The sequence below is a fragment of the Coffea arabica genome, chromosome 1c (assembly GCF_036785885.1).
Source record: "Coffea arabica cultivar ET-39 chromosome 1c, Coffea Arabica ET-39 HiFi, whole genome shotgun sequence".
Lineage (NCBI taxonomy): Eukaryota > Viridiplantae > Streptophyta > Magnoliopsida > Gentianales > Rubiaceae > Coffea > Coffea arabica.
Window position 1 is genome coordinate 42,512,283 of NC_092310.1, and position 10,759 is coordinate 42,523,041.

General features: G+C 39.8%; 1 non-coding gene across 1 annotated transcript; it reads left to right on the forward strand.

Annotated features, from left to right (window-relative positions):
* The first annotated feature begins 7,903 nt into the window (after nucleotides 1-7,903).
* LOC113743937 (small nucleolar RNA R71) lies at nucleotides 7,904-8,010 on the forward strand. The gene has a single exon (XR_003461240.1). It is a non-coding gene; the product is annotated as a small nucleolar RNA R71 (small nucleolar RNA).
* Nucleotides 8,011-10,759: the final 2,749 nt, after the last annotated feature.

Genomic DNA, 10,759 nt, shown 5'->3' on the forward strand with positions numbered 1-10,759 from the left:
CGGAACTATCCTTGCGACTCGAAAAACTATAGGCTAAGCATCTCTGAACAAAACGAGAACTCGGGTCCTTAAGATAAGAACTCCTGGATCTGGAAGGGCCATAACGGTCCCCGTCAACAGACATTTCCTTCTAAATATCGGGGTAGTGAGAGAAAAATGGCTCTATGTAGTCACAAGCACTCTCAGCGTACTCTCTAGTCTCAGCATATGCTTGATCAATAAATCCAAATACTAAATTGAACTGAGTAATAGAAAATCTAAACTCTTGACCCATCAGACGGAAGCGAATCACATTTAAGGTAGTGACAGTATATCCCGTAGGCAAGTCGAACTCAAAAGTTGCATATAACTCTCTAACCAGTTCAACAAAAGTAGGGCAAAAAATTTCTGCATAAGGTCTTCACCCAATAGTCATAAACATCCGCTCAACTTTTTTCCGGATACCCAAGACACCCATGGTAATTTTATCAAGACATTTATAGGGGATAATTTGCCGCTCACAAGACATAGCATATCACTGCTTATCAGCGGACTTAGTGAAGTTTAAATGATCCCTAAAGTGTGAGGGTGTAGAAACATGGACACTTTTATCCCTACCTAGACGTGTCTGTATATTCGAAGAAGACGGTTGGTTGGTAGATTCATTCACAAGGATAGTGGGTTGGGGTGTGGTAAGTTGAGTTTTTGGAGTTCTAGATTTAGAAGTGGACTTTTGCTTAACCATTGTTTCCACTAATCAACCCAGTCAACGAAAAAGACTAAAATTCCAACACCCATCAGAAAATCAACAATGAACCAAAATTCCAATGAATATGTCAATCAAGTAAATCAGGGTAGCAACTATGTCTAGGAAACCAACAATCAATTTAATAAGTACGGTTGTCACCCAAGTTGACAATTAAATATGCAATCTATCCAATCACAATTTCAACAAATCCCCAAATAATTCAGCAATTCAATCAATAGTCAGATTGCTCCCAGAATCCAACAAAATAATTCTCAGTGAAGTCTAGAATTTGACTTCAAAAATTAATACTCCAGAAAGTCAGCCAAGGGGTTGAGACAAAGAAATACCTTCACACAGACGGCAAAGAACAACTCGTGGCCGTGAGTGGGTGGCAGAGAGAGATGGTGGCGATTGGGATTGGGGGCAGCAGCGGCCTGCGCGATATGTAACAGAGGCGGTAGTGATGCATAGCGAGTGAAGAGAGAGATACAGAGACGAACAGTGAGCGTGGGATGGCGTTTGAGGAAGTAGACATGGCGGTGGGCAGCGACAAAGAAAGAGAGATGAAGAAAAAGGGAAATGGGAAATGGAGCGCCGGTGTGTGAGGCGGCGATGGGGACAGCAATTGACGCGGCATGCAAGACGGCGTGTGACTGTAGCGTGCTTCTTGGTCTGAGTGGCAGCGGCGGAGACTACAGCACGCCAGGATTGAAGAAGGAGACAGCGGCGAGCATGTGAGGTAGTGGCGAGACGCGAGGAATTGGTGGTGGCAGTTGAGGTTTCGACAGAGAGGAAAAAGAGAAACAAGAGAGGAAGAAAGAAAGAAAAGAGAAAGAAGGAAAACGAAAGGAGGAAAGAAAAAGAAAGAAGGAAAGAAAGAAAAAAATGGGTTTCGCTTTTTTTTTTTTAATTTTTTAATTTTTTTAAATTTAAAATTTAAAATTAAATGAAATATTTTTTAATATTTAAAATTAAAATTAATTAATTAATTATTATTATTTTTAGTTACCTTTCCCTAGGACACGACATGGGCACGTCATGATGGTAAGAACTCTTTTGATGAAGGTTTGTTAAATTAGAAGTTACCACGTGCCCTATTGATGCGAGCACGTCATGACAGTCAGTCCGCTCCACGTTCGAAAAAAGAGCTCTCCAGACGAGTTGACATGGGCACGTTATGATGTTGTCAATCGCCCCTAATGCTCGTGAGATGGATCTTCGAGGTGCATCATCTGTATCTCTTCTACTGGAAACCCTTCATAATAAAGTTTAAGACGGTGTTCATTGACAAATAAATTTCTTCTCAGTATTTAAACTTTGTATTTCTACTGCACCAAAGTGGAAAATATTAGTAACTATAAAGGGACCAGTCCAACGAGAATGTAATTTACCTGAAAATAACTTAACTCTCGATTAGTAGAGAAGAATTTTTTGGCCAATGACAAAGGTCTTTCTACAAATTTGCCGATCATGAAAAGATTTATTTTCTCTTTATAGATCGTCGCGTTCTCATAGGCTTCATTCCTGATTTCTTTTAACTCCTATAACTCCAACTTTTGATGAACCCCATCTTCTGCTAAATCCTTGTTACACTGCTTTACTGCCTAAAATGCCCTGTGTTCAAATTCTAATGGCAAGTGGTGTGGCTTCCCAAACACCAATATATAGGAAACCATTCCTATAGGTGTCTTATACGTTGTTCGATAGACCCAAAGTGTATCTTCTAACCATTGACTCCAATCCTTCCTATCGGATCGCAACATTTTTTCCAAGATAGACTTTATTTCTCTATTTGAAACCTGTGCTTGGCCATTTGTCTGGGAGTAATATGCCGTAGAAACCTTGTGAAGGACACAATACTTCCGAATACAGCTATCGTTTTGTTACAGAAGTGTGTTCCCCTGTCATTAACAATGGCCCTTGGCATTCCAAAATGCATGAAAATATTGGATTTGACAAAATCTGAGATCATTTTGGAATCATTAGTGCGGGTGGCTTTATCTTACACTCATTTGAAAACATAGTCAATTGCCAATATTATATAAAGAAAGCCAAATGACATGGGGAAAGGACCCATAAAGTCGATCCCTCAAATTTCAAAAATTTTAACAAAAAACATGGGAGTTTGAGACATCTGATCTCTCGAAAAATGTTACCTACTTTTTGACATCTTTCACAAGACTTACAGAATATGTAGGCATTTTTAAACAGTGAAGGCCAGTAGAACCCGCTCTCTAGTACCTTGCGAATCGTTCTCTTTGGTCCAAAATGACCTCCACAAGCAAAAGAGTGACAAAAAGTTAGGATCGAATGATATTCATTTTCACTTACACACCTTCACATTATTTGATCCGAAACAATGCTTCCACAGGTATGGGTCATCCCATATGAAGTATTTAACGTCACTCCTTAGCTTGTCTCTCTTCGTTTTAAGCCAACCTGTAGGTAATTTGCTAGTTACTAGATAATTGACTAAATCAACATACCAAAGTAATTTAGTTTAGGGAAAATAATTGTTCATCGGAGAAAGTATTCCTCAATGGCACATTCTCCTCTTCAACTAGTATGCGGCTCAGATGGTCAGCTATCAAATTCTCCGATCCATTTTTATCCTTGATCTCCAGATCGAACTCTTGTAGGAGCAATATCCATCTTATTAGCCTCGAATTCGCGTCTTTTTCCATCATTAGGTATCTCAAAACTGCATGATTAGAATATAGAATGACTTTAGTTCCTAGTAAATACGACCTAAATTTCTTTAAAGCAAAGACAATTGCTAAAACCTTCTTGTCTTTGGTGGAGTAATTCAGTTGAGTTCCATTCAAAGCCCTTGATGCATAGTAGATGGCGTGGGCTGCTTTTTCTACTCTCTGCCCCAACACTGCTCCTATTGCATGGTCAGTAGTGTCACACGTGATCTTGAATGGAAGATTCCAATCCGAAGATTGAATAATCGAGGATGAAGTCAAGAGTTCCTTCAATTTGTTTAAAGTCTCCTTGCAATCTTTATTGAATTCAAATGTCACGTCCTTTTGCAACAGTTTGAACAGAGGTACTTCAATCTTTGAGAAGTCTTTGATGAACCTACGATAGAAGCCTGCATGTCCAAGAAAAAAGTGTACTTCTCGCGTACTTGCGGGGTAAGGTAAAGCAGAAACAATATCTATCTTAGCTTTATCAACTTCTATACCCCTGGATGACACTATATGTCTTAAAACTATTCCTTCGCTCAACTATAAAATGACATTTTTTCCAGTTGAGCACTAGGTTAGTTTCTATACACCTTCTTAAAATTAGTTTCAAATTATCAAGACAATTATCGAAACTAGTACCATACACGCTAAAGTCATCCACAAACACCTCTATAATTTTCTCTATGTATTCAGAGAAAATACTTACCATGCATCTCTGGAAGGTGGCAGGGGTATTACGCAACCCGAATGGCATTCGTCTATATGCAAAGATTCTAAACGGGCACATGAAGGTGGTTTTCTCCTAGTCCTCTGGTGCAATTACAATTTGAAAGTAAGTGTAGAAGCCATCCAAAAAATAATAGTAAGCTCTATATGCTAACCGTTCAATTATTTGATCAATAAAAGGGAGAGGAAACTGATCTTTTTTCTTGATGGCGTTGAGCTTGCGATAGTCTATGCATTAACATCACCCGATGGGTTTTCGGACTGGAACCAACTCACCCGGTTGATTATCTTCTACCATCACCCCTACTTTTTTCGAAACTACCTATATTGGACTTACCTTGGGACTATCTAATATAGCGTTAATAATTCCTATGTCTAGCAATTTAAGTATTTCTTTCTTCACCACCTCTATCATAAGCGGGTTCAATCTTCTTTGAACTTGTCGGATGGGTTTAATTTTTTCTTCGAGTCTAATTCTGTGCATACACACAGATGGGTTGACTCCCTAAATATCCGCAATGGTTCACCCTATTATCTGTCTATGATCTTTACGAAATTGAATCAGTTTATCCTTTTGGATTGGTGACAACTTAGTCGAGATGATTACCGGAAGGGTCTTGTTGTCACCAAGGTATGCATACTTCAAATGGTCTGATAAGAGTTTCAATTCTACAACCGGTGCTTGCACAACAAAAGGTAATAATTTTTGGTGAGATTCGGGCATGAAAATAGGTGCAAACCCATACCTTGTTGTTGTGGTCATCAAGAATTATAATGCCCCAACCATATTTAGTAATTCACCGCTTAATTCCCTACCATGAGTTGTTGACAATTCAAGGTGCTTGGTTAAAGTCACTTCCAACTCATCCCTGCTATCAATCTCAAAAACTTCCTATACCACAGGATCAATGACACTCATAGAAAAAATCGAATTAGAACCAGAAGTAGATAGATAGTTTATGACCTCAAATATGTTAAAATGAACAATTTTTTCATCTAACTCCATAGATAGAGTGCTCTTATTAACATCAATTTTCGTTTGAACTGTACTTAAAAAGGATCTACATAGTAGCAAATGTGATGGATCTAGGGAATAGTCATCATCTATGTCTAAAACATAAAAGTCAGCTGGAAAAACCAATTCATTAACTTTAACTAAAACATCTTCAATTAGTTCATCAGGATATGCATTCGTTCGGTCAGCCAATTGAATTATAATGCTAATTTCTTTCAACGGTCCTAGTTTAGAGAAGGGTTAAAAACAGAAAAGCCCCCTATGGTATAGCTATCATACAAAAAAGTCCCTTGTGGTTTAATATCATACGCGTCGATACCCCATGGTTTGAATTATTCTGAAAAGTTGACAGAAATCGTTAAAACAGATGGAGCTGAGTGAAAAGACAAAAATACCCTAAGACGCAAAGGTACCACTTTCAGTCAATTGAAGCATATTCCCAAATTGTTGCTCCCACCACTGGCCAGCCCATAGCTCATCCTCCGCCACTTTCATCTCTTCAATTCACACTTCCAAATTCCATTCATTACTAGTCAGAGTCGTAGTCCCCAGTTCTCACCCCCTTTCATCTCCAACTTCTATCACATAAATCATTATTATCAAAGTCCTTCACTCGAAAGCTCATTGTCCACCTGATCAAAGCTTCCGTATCAGAAAGACCATCATCAATTTCCCCACCACCTCAGCAACCCTAGCCCACAAAGCTGCCGATCAGAAAAATCCCGGGTGACTATGGGCTTTCCTTGATTGGACCCTTTAAGGGTAGACTCAACTACTTCTACAACCAAGGCTGAAAGACCTCTTCACCGGCACTTTCATGCCCTCCACTGAACTCACCGGCGGCTACTACGTCCCCTCCTACCTTTATCCATCCAAGCCCAACCACGCCAAGCTTAAGAAGCTCATGTTCTTCCATCTTTCCTCCCACCAAGACCACGCCATCCTGGAGTTCCAGAATAGCTACATCGAGCTATTCGATGGCCTTGAGCAGGAACTCGCCACCAATGGCAAAGCCAAATTCAGTGAAGCCAATGATCAGGTAGCTTTCAACTTCCTAGCCTGATCCCTCTATGGCGAAAACCCGGCCGACTCACAACTCGGCCGTGACGGCCCTAAACTCGTCAAAAAATGGGTGGTTTTCTAGCTTCATCCCGTCCTGAAGGTCGGCCTCCCCAACGTCCTCGAAGACCTATTGATCCATACCTTCCCTTTATCCCCGGCTCTGTTACCTGCAATTGAATGAAAGTGAAAAGAATTTTATTAAAGTGTGAAGGGTAAAGTAGGTATGTCAGGAGAAAGTTTGTGGTTGAAATCTATTTTCCACAAGAAACACGCGCCTTTCCAGTGCATTTAAGACAAACGCGGTACATTTGACGATTTTCGTCGACTTTTCAGAATAATTCAAAGTATGGGGTACCGACGTGTATGATATGAAACTACAGGGGATTTTTCTGTATGATAGCTATACCATAGGGGGTTGTTTTGTTGTTAACCCTTTAGAGAAACATATATAGATTTTGACATGACATCAATTGATACTCCTAAATTTAACATGGCATTTCTAATAAAAGTACTTCCTATCCTATAAGGGATAGTGAACATATCTAGGTTCCCGCATTTGGGTGGGAGTTTCCTTTGAAGAATTGCTGACACGTTCTCCCCTACTATAACTCTTTCATCTCCCTTCAGCCTTCTTCTATTGACGCACAAGTCCTTCAAAAATTTTACATATCTTGGTACTTGTTTGATTACGTCCAACAAGGGAATGTTTATTTCCACCTTACGAAATATCTCTAAAATCTTCTTCTCCTTATCTTGCTTTTTCGGCTTCTTCAACCTGCTAGAAAAAGGTGGTTGATTAGGTCGAAATTTAATCATTGAATCAGGTATTATATTTGGAGTTACGCATCTCTTTCCTTCCTCCTCAAGCTCCTTCTCAATCTGATCTTCATATTTATCCTTCGGAGTCACGAGTTCAGGTTCCTCCACTTCTCTTCCACTCCTCAAAGTCACGGCGCTCACATTCTTCGGGTTTATTTCAAGTTGAAATGGCAACTTTCCCTGACCTTGAGACTCCAAACGGTTAATCGATATTGCCACCTGACTTATTTGATTCCATATCTCCTGTATGTCAAAGTCCGTCTTTTGCTGATACTGAGCAGTGCTTGTAGCTAATTGTTTCACTAGCTCTTCCAGAGAAGGACCCGAATCGGAAGGGGAAGATTGCGGTCGGGATTGGTAATGTTGCTGGTATCCTTGCTGTCTATTTGGTATGAAACTTTGCTGTCTATTTCCTCCATAACTAAAATTTGGATGATTCCTCCAACCTGGGTTGTATGTGTTAGAGTTTGGATCATATTGCCTTTTTGACCCGGGCGCGTGACCAGCCAAGTTTACCTGCTCAGTGGTCTCCTCTTGGAGCATTGTACACATGTCCATGGGATGTCCTCCATTAGTATAAATCTCACATGCCCTGGCTTGTGGTGTGTGTCCTACAGCCAATTGTCAAACAAAAGATGTCAACTCAGATAACTGCTGCTGGATAGATGAGATCTCTACCTCATTCACTTTACGCATCGGGATATCTTCTCGTGTGCTAAATTCTCGGCCATCCCCTCAATTAGTTCCCATGCTTCTCTGGGGGTTTTATTGACTAATGCCCCTCCACTTGCAGCATCAATAATACTCCTATCTAGGAAAAGTAAATCCTTATAGAAGTATTGAATTAGCAACTGCTCATTTATTTGGTATTGAGCGCATTTGATGCACAATTTCTTGAATCGCTCCCAATAGTAATATAGAGACTCCCCAGGGTGCTATTTAATGCCACATATCTCTTTTCTCAGACTGGCAGATCTTGATGCAGGTTAAAAATTTCTTCTGTAGCTACTCCCAAGTTGTGATACTATCCAATGGTAGATAGTACAACCAATCCTTTGCTACATCCTTGAGGAAAAAGGGAAATGCTCACATTTTTATCTGCTCCTCAGTAATCCCCGGAGACTTCATACTTGTACAAACTACGTCAAACTCTTGCAAGTGCTTGTGAGACTCCTCATCTGGAAGACCATGAAAAGAGGGTAAAAGATGAATTAGACCAGATTTCAGCTCAAAAGGTGTGTTATTATCTAAATTTGGAAAGGTAATGCATAAGGGTTGCTGATTTAGATCAGGGGTAGCCAACTCCCTTAATGTTCGTGCATTAGTCATGGCAGCATCTTCTCAATCAGAGTCACTCGAGGTGTCACCGAAAGACTTTGTCGGTTCGATTTCTGGATTGAGCCTCTAAGCAACTGACTGTTCCTCACTGTGTTGTCTGGATTCTTTCTTTGTTCTACACGCAATCTTCTCTACCTCAGGATCGAAAATTAATTCGCCTATACGAGAAGAGCGAAGCATAAACTAGAAAAATGTCAGAAAATTAAAAGCAAAATGAACTCAAGAAGAAACTTAATTAGCTAAAGTCAGTCTTTGGCAACGGTGCCAAAAATTGACAGGTTGTCGGGTCTGTACAATAATAAATTCCTATTCAAATTAAATACAAATTTTGTATCTAATGGCAAGTAAGGTCGAATTCTCAGGGGTTGGGTGAAATTAATTTCTTCTAGAGTTCGGGTTATGGGGGAATTTTATAAAAATTGAGAATAACCTATGTGATGTGAATCAAGGCATGCCAATATACAAGATTCAAGTCCCAAGTTTTGTCGTTTAATTAGTATTGATGGCTAGGCTATAAATTAGAAAGTTCCTTGCTGTTTGTTGGTGGTTTGTTATTTTGGTCAGCTTCCTTTCTAATTGGACCGAGAGTATAGTTGACTAGTGGTTTAAGTCATTTATTTCAGTCCAAAGGTCGGCCAAGAGTTGTCTTGTAATGGCCGAATTATTGCTAATTAATTAGGGAAGTTAGTTTAGTCCAAGTTAGATTAGGTTTTGGAGTCATTGTAAGGCTATAAATAAGCCTATGCCTTATATGTTTGAGGGGAGATTTTTACATTCATAAACTTGAGAGTTTATTCACTTTCTCTCTCCAAGAGAGTCCTCCTTGAATACTTGAGAGTTTTCTTAAGTCATTCAATTGAACTTATCAATCAAGTGCCCACCTTGATTGTGACGTTCCTCTACCTTGCAATTTGGTTCATTAATTCGATTGGTTACGGGTTGAGATAGTATCAATATTGTTCGTAACTTCTAGGGTTAATTAGGGTCAAGTTTTCCGCTGCCTAAACCGTTGGTGAATCGGTTGTCTAGATCGTCGAATCACATCTGTTGGTATCAGAGCTAGTCGGCAACCACCAGGTTATATCCTTCCTTTTCGCTTTGTTTCAAGTCATATTTGTTTGTTATCAAATCTGATTTCGTCTGTCAAAAAAAAAATCATCAGTCGCTAGTTTCCTTGTTTTTCCGTTTGTCTTGACTGTCCGCAAATTATCCCTTTGCTGTCCACTTTGTGTCGTCTATTGCTACTGTGTTTTCTTGTCCTTAATTGCATCTCAGTGTTGTGTGTTTGAGTCTTGAAGTCATCGAGTCAAAAAAAAAAAAACAAACGAAAACAGCCGCTAAGATTTTGTGCCGTCGTTATGTTCTTGTGTCTTGTTTCTCGCAAGCAATCTGTTTGCCGTCTCTTGCTACTGTTTAGATCAGATCATAGTCCTTTCATTGTGTTGTTGAGTCGTTCTGGTCGTGCAAAGCAACCACCAAAAAAAAAAGGAAAAAAAAAGAAAAAGAAGAGAAAAAGAGGAAAACACATGCAAGAGGCAACCAAAATTCTGGTCGTTGGTTAATTCTCGAAACCGAAGTGTTTTCTTTGAGCAAGAGAGCTGGGAAAATTGTTGTTCTACACAAAAAGGCTAAAACTGTTTTGCAATTATCTTCCTTGGAAACCTTGAGAGGCTTACCTTTATTTCTTGAAAATCTTGATTTCTTGATCTATTCTCTTGGTGAATCTCGGAAGTCTTCATACAAATTGCTGGATTGTGTCACGGAATCTTGGTACACTTAGTGGAGGTCTTGATTGGCACAAGTACCAATCGGCTCTTGCTCTTGGAATCTTGAAACCAAGGCTGACCACCGCTTGAAACCTTGAAACCTTGATCCGAATTGACAAGGCTGACCACCGCTGATCACAAGGCTGCCCAATCATTCTTATTCTTGAAACCTTGATCCGAAATTCAAGAGAAAGAAAAGAATTCTGGTTGAACAAAAAAAAAAAGTCAAAGAAAGAAAGAAAAGAAAGAGGAAACCAGAATCGGATCACAAGAAATAAGAAACCCTCTTGAAATAAGAAACCTCCATGACGAGGGAAACCCCAACCGACTTGGCTTGCTAGGACAACCCCTAGCCCCACCAATCTGTCCACTTCAGACTTGTTGCTTGACTTGGGAAGCCAGCCGCCAAAACAATCCTCCACATAATCCAAAATTACCCAAGAAACATTGTCTATAGCTTCCGAAGGAAATCAGCCGCGTGCAAAGTCGGGTAAAGTCATTCTAAGATCCAAACAAGTTCTGCCATCTTGCTCTCTGATTCGGTTGAAGTAGCATTCTGTCCAGCCGTGTGCAATGGTGTTTTTGGAGTCCTTTTTAGATTACTTCATGGCTA